This window comes from Anoplopoma fimbria, chromosome 7 (assembly GCF_027596085.1).
Source record: "Anoplopoma fimbria isolate UVic2021 breed Golden Eagle Sablefish chromosome 7, Afim_UVic_2022, whole genome shotgun sequence".
NCBI classification, from domain to species: domain Eukaryota; kingdom Metazoa; phylum Chordata; class Actinopteri; order Perciformes; family Anoplopomatidae; genus Anoplopoma; species Anoplopoma fimbria.
The window spans coordinates 20,002,651-20,008,910 of record NC_072455.1 but is presented as its reverse complement, the minus strand read 5'-3'; positions in this window follow the sequence as shown (position 1 = coordinate 20,008,910).

The window sequence follows — 6,260 nt, the reverse complement described above, 5'->3', positions numbered from 1 at the left end:
CAATAAATACACATACTATACAACTACACAGACAATAAATATAAATACACACATACTATACAACTACACAGACAATAAATACACATACTATACAACTACACAGACAATAAATACACATACTATACAACTACACAGACAATAAATACACATACTATACAACTACACAGACAATAAATACACATACTATACAACAAAATAAAGATAGAACAAAAATAAGAAATAAGAATAAAAATTTAAATGTACAGTATATCCACATGGGGGGGTCTCCACTGTTGTTATACAGTCTGATGGCAGTGGGCACAAATGAGCGTCTGAAGCGCTCCGTCCTGCTCTTTGGTAGAAAGAGCTGCCCAGCTGCCACAGTTCCTCATGGAGAGGGTGAGAGGGATTGTCCAGGATGGCTCCGAGTGTGGCCTTCATCCTCCTCTCACCTACTGACTCCAGACTGTCCAGCTCCAGACCCACCACAGAGCTGGCTTTCCTCACCAGCTTATTAAGTTTGTTGGCATCTCCAGTCCTGATGCCACCACCCCAGCACGCTACAGCGAAGAAGAGGGCGCTGGCTACCACAGACTGGTAGAATGCCTTGAGCAGTTTATTGCACACATTGAAGGACCTCAGCCTCATCAGGAAGAACAGCCTGCTCTGTCCTTTCCTGTAGAGGGCGTCAGTGTTGTGTGTCCAGTCCAGTTTATTGTTTATCTGCACCCCAAGGTACTTGTAGGACTCAACCCTCTCCACTTCCCCTCCCTGAATGAAAACAGGGACAGAGGGGCTTCTGTTCCTCTGGTAGTCTACCACAAGCTCCTTGGTCTTCTGATGTTGAGCTTCAGGTGGTTGTTGCTGCACCATGTGATGAAGCTCTCAATCAGTCCTCTGTACTCGTCCTCGTTGTCCCTGGTGATACATCCAACAATGGAGGACTCATCGGAAAACTTTTGGAGGTGGCAGGAACCAGAGTTGAAGCGCAAGTCCGAGGTGTAGAGAGTGAAGAGGAACGGTGCCAGTACAGTTCCTTGGGGTGCGCCGGTGTTACTGATCACAGACTCAGAGACACAGCCATCCACCCTGACGTACTGTGGCCGGCCTGTGAGGTAGTCTGTGATCCAGGAAGTGGTGTCGGGGTGCAGGTTCATCTCCAGCAGCTTCTCTCTCAGTAGGGAGGGCTGGATGGTGTTGAAAGCACTGGAGAAGTCAAAGAACATGACTCTCACAGTGCTTCCCTGCTTCTCCAGGTGAGAGAGGGCCTTGTGCGTCAGGTAGATGATGGAGTCCTCCACCCCGATGTGTGGCAGATAGGCAAACTGTAGTGGGTCCAGGAAAGCTGTAAGCTAGGTCCTCAGGTGCCGCAGAACCAGTCTCTCCAGGGTCTTCATGACATGTGATGTCAGGGCCACAGGTCTTATTATATTCCTTTATTGATCCCCATGGGGGAAATTTGAGTGTTGCAGCAGCTCAACTACACAGACACAGACAATAAATACACATACTATACAACAAAATAAAGATAGAACAAAAATAAGGATAAAAATAATCCTCTGGTCCTAACAGTCTGCTGAGAGAGGGGGAGGTGGCAGAGGTGTAGATGGGAGGGGGAGCAGAGACTCCAGCAGAGGTGTGAATGGGGGAAGAGGTGTTAGGTGGAGACCTAGCCTCACTATCGGAGCACACCGGGGTGGGGGTAGTGTCGAACCTATTGAAGAATAGGTTGAGCTCCGATGCGAGTGCTAGGTCACCCTATATTCCAGATGAAGGCAGACTGCAGCCTGTCATCATTTTCATCCCAATGAAAGATACTATGAATGTTGTTTTTTGAGTTATTACTACTTACAGTACCAGTCAAAAGTTTGGACACACCTTCTCATTCAATGGTTTTTCTAATCTACATTGTAGATTAACTAATATTGAAGACATCCAAACTATGAAGGAACACATGTGGAATTATGTGGTAAACAAACAAATGCTCAACAAACCAGAATATGTTTTATATTTTAGATTCTTCAAAGTAGTTGAATGAGAAGGTGTGTCTAAACTTTTGACTGGTACTGTATGTTGGAGTATTTTATTGTACTTTATACTTTTACTCACTGGAATTCAGAGGGAGATAATGTACTTTATACTCCACTACATTTATTTGATACCTTTAGTTGTCAGTTATTTTGCAGCTTCATATTAATAAAAAATATCACAGACGAATCAATTATGATGCATCACTATGGATTAAGAGACGACTTTATTAATCCCTTGGTGAAAAATGTCAAGCTACTATGAATGTTGTTTTTTTAAATAGCACCCATCTTACCAGCTGTAACATGAATTAAAATTATCATTAATTCCTAATTCAATAATTAACATTCTTCTGAGTAATGAGTACTTTTACGTTTGGTACTTTCGAATATTTTTAAGCTTTGAATACTATCTCTTTGTATTAGTTATTTTTCCACCAATTACAATAAATTCAAAAATGCATTGCAGTCTGTCAATGATAACACAAAACATCACCAAGTAAGAGAGTTAGTATGCTTTTTATTTACAACACAAAGCACAAAAAATGGAACAAATTCTATGTGGCCGATCAGCTGAGGTCTCTGTCGTCGACCTGCAGGTGGCAGCAGTAGACAAGGGCTTCAGGCACACCGCCCTGTCAATGCTTACATTCCCTTTCAGAGCACCAGGACCTGCAACAATTATGAATACACAGCCACAGACAGTTATCTACTTTCCACATGTTCAGTTGTGGTAGAAAACCTCTCAATCAGGATGTGTGAAAATCAGTGGCAGTTTTTTTATTTGTATTTTCCCTTTGTTCTGCAGATGTGTTACTCAATACATGACGGAGGAGGATAACATCAACTTGGACCTGGACCTGGTGCCTGGCGGCTCAGTGAGCCAGTGTCTGCATGAAATCCTCGGTGCAACATCTGCTCATTCAACACCCATTACTCACACTCCGCAAGATGCTGAAAGTCATTTTGACATTATCCAGGAAAAGAGCTAAAGCTAAAGCCTGCTTCTTACTCCTGTTTACCTGCTGCAGGGGAGCCAGCTGGAGTATCGGTGCGAGTGTGGTGCTGAGGAGCCCGCGCAGCATGCGTCCCTCTTGAACCTGCCAAAAAAAAAGTCATATCACCTATCACCATAGTACAGCCAAGTGTCACGCTGAGCAATTTGACCTCCTTCTGTCTTCCTCCGTCAATCTGTGATCTGACCCTCTTCACTCCCTCTCTTCCTCCTCTACATCTTTCTTGTCAACAGTGTACCGATTTTACAGATTGTATTTTGTACTTTGAATCTCTAAATTAGGTGTCAGAGTGCATCCCTGAATATCCTCAAATCCTTGAAAAGCCCCTGTGTGTACCTGACCTGTTACTACTGGATTATTTATCAACTGGCCCCTGGGCTCCCGTCATTTTGCAAAAGTGGCCCCCATGCACAGCAATTTGAGCATTTTTCTTTTTACTTTGATTACATACTGCAGCTGCCCTTACAAAGTGTACACTGTTGCATGCAGTACGCATTCAATTTGGCTTTCTTCTTCATCATAACATTGCCCAATGAACTTGACCCTCTTTGCTCATATGTCTGCTGAGAAGAGGATTGTGAGTCAGAGTATCTAGAAAAGCATGTATTCATCAATTATTCAGGGCCACCGATCCCAGCTGACATTGGGTGAAGGCAGGACACGCCCTGATGATTGACAGTGAAAAACTTGAAGTGAATGTTGAAAAATAGCAGTCAGTCGGTGTCTGTGCAAAAATAGGTCTTTATCAAGAAAAGTATTATTTTAAAAAAAAAAAAGGCAAAGACAAGACAAACACCTTAAGCAGAAGGAAAACCCTGCAGCCTCACAGCAAGCTGCCACCTACTCTCCTACTAACTTTAAACCAGACACGGACCTTTGACTCTAACTGGAACTCACCATCTGTTTTGGTAACTGTAGGTTGAGCTAGATTCACACATTCAAAGAGGACAGAATTACAAAAAACATATCAATTCTATATTTCTCTGATACTGCTTACAATTACAGTTCTTCATTGGGCACCCCTACATATACACACAATGCACTAACAGAGAGTCATTTACTGCAAAATAGTTTTCTTTCCCTCCTTTCCCATCGTGACGGTGACCCGTCACACACTGCTTAGTGGAGCGAATGACGCACACCTGTGATCACTTCACTATAATTAGCAGATGATCCGATGTGATACCAGAGTCAGGCTGAGCCCTTTAAAAGACGAGAATCTTGCGAAGCGCAAATTAGACTTATTTTTATGCACAATAATCAAGCTTGGTAACACCCTGGACATCATCAGCAACGTCTAATGTCATTTAAAGTTAAGTTCTTTAATTAGTTTTCGTAAATCTGCACTATATTAGTTCAGCCCAGTACTGCATGGCAGTGTATTCACTCATGTGACATCAATCTGAAGCATTGCTGCCCTCCAATGGACACATGCATGCTTACGTTTCAATTTTCACTTCACTTATACTACTTGGAGTATGCACATTTTAGTATGTGCAAATTTACTCAAGCAAATGCACTGTCTAAGACTCCATCTGCCCAAAATACAAATTGACTTGAAGAATTTTTTTTTATTTAAATTTCATTGGTTTGTCATGAAGTGCTCATCTGAATCAGTATGCAGAATGTTACTGTGGGAGGAAGCCGGAGAACCCGGAGAGAACCCACGCTGACACGGGGAGAACATGCAAACTCCACACAGAAGGTTGTCCAGCCCGGGAAATGAACCCAGGCCCCTCTTGCTGTGAGGCGACAGTGCTAACCACTACACCACCGTGCAGCCCATGTTAACAACAGATTAATATAAATAACCAAGCCATGTTATTAAAGAAAATCATTCAGATGTCAAGTACATTTACACACAAACAGGTTTTTTTTTTCTTCCAGAAACATGATATACATTTAATATCTCTTGTTGCTTGTATCACCTCTGTAGCCTGCTCAATATGTTAAAATATGTACATTTACAGTGGCAAACATGTGTGCAGTTAACTGGTCTGACTGTTTGCAACATGTCAAGAAGCACCTGCCAGTACCTGATGCCAAACACTATTGGCCAGATGGCTCTGTACAGCTCAACCAATAAAATGCTCTGAATCCAAATGTATACCCAACCACTTAGATGGAAACACATTTTAAAGCAGTGTGCAATGTAACGTCGTCTGTCTTCAGGAAAGGAGCCAAGCATGATTTATATGTTTTGCCACCTCTCCTCTTCATATTCATTTTATTCCATGTTTGATTATACATTAATATTAACACTTAGCTTGTCTACCAGACCTACTGGTAAGTAATCCTGCAGGTTTATGCACTCAGCACAAAAACCTAGTGACTGAGTGTCACTGCAGTTCGCAGCAAACAAGCTCAGACCAGCCGAGTGCACGGTAGTAAACACCAAATGGCAGAAAGCCCAAGTAAACCAGTGACTTCTGAATTAAGCGGCACATTTAGACAGGGCAGAGTGAAGGATCATTTAAATGTGGTGGCACTGTGAGGGACCTAGTTTTGAATATTTATCACTTCAGGTATTTGTTTTTATGATACTTTTAAGCTCAATATCCGTGTTGATTTAATTAATTACTCAAGTACTGCACTTTAGTATAATTTTTAATTGTCCTATGAGCATTATCATTTTCAACTTAACAAGGTTTCTTGGCAAGTATTGCAGTTTTCACAACACTCTTTTATTTTTGGCATCTTCAGTTATTAGTGACTCTGCAAAGTCACTAGTACAAAATATAATCAACTAATAAATGATGCTGTATCTGCTGGATCAAGCCACGCAGCAGTGCGTAACATAGTTAAAATAAACTTCACCTTTACTGGGTGCAACATTACATTAGTGATGCAAAAATATTTGTGCATAAATAATTAAAATCCAATAATGAAATATGCATTATTTTAAAATGACCCATTTTGCATGATGAGTACCTTTACTGTTTATACTTTAATATATTTTCATGCTCAAACCTTTGTAGGCTACTTTTACTTCAATAACGTTTTGAATGCAGGGCTTTTACTTGAAAAGTATTTTAACACAGTAGTATTGATACTTTTACTACAGTAAAAGACACTGACTGAACACCAAAGATTACTGCCATCTAGTGAAGATATGTAATAAATGTACATTACACATTGTTTATTGTCTTCTAATTATGACCAATTATTTATTGCAGATAATCTACTGCTGTAAGAGAAGAGAGGCTCATGCTGTTATATTGGTACTTTCTTTAGAGAG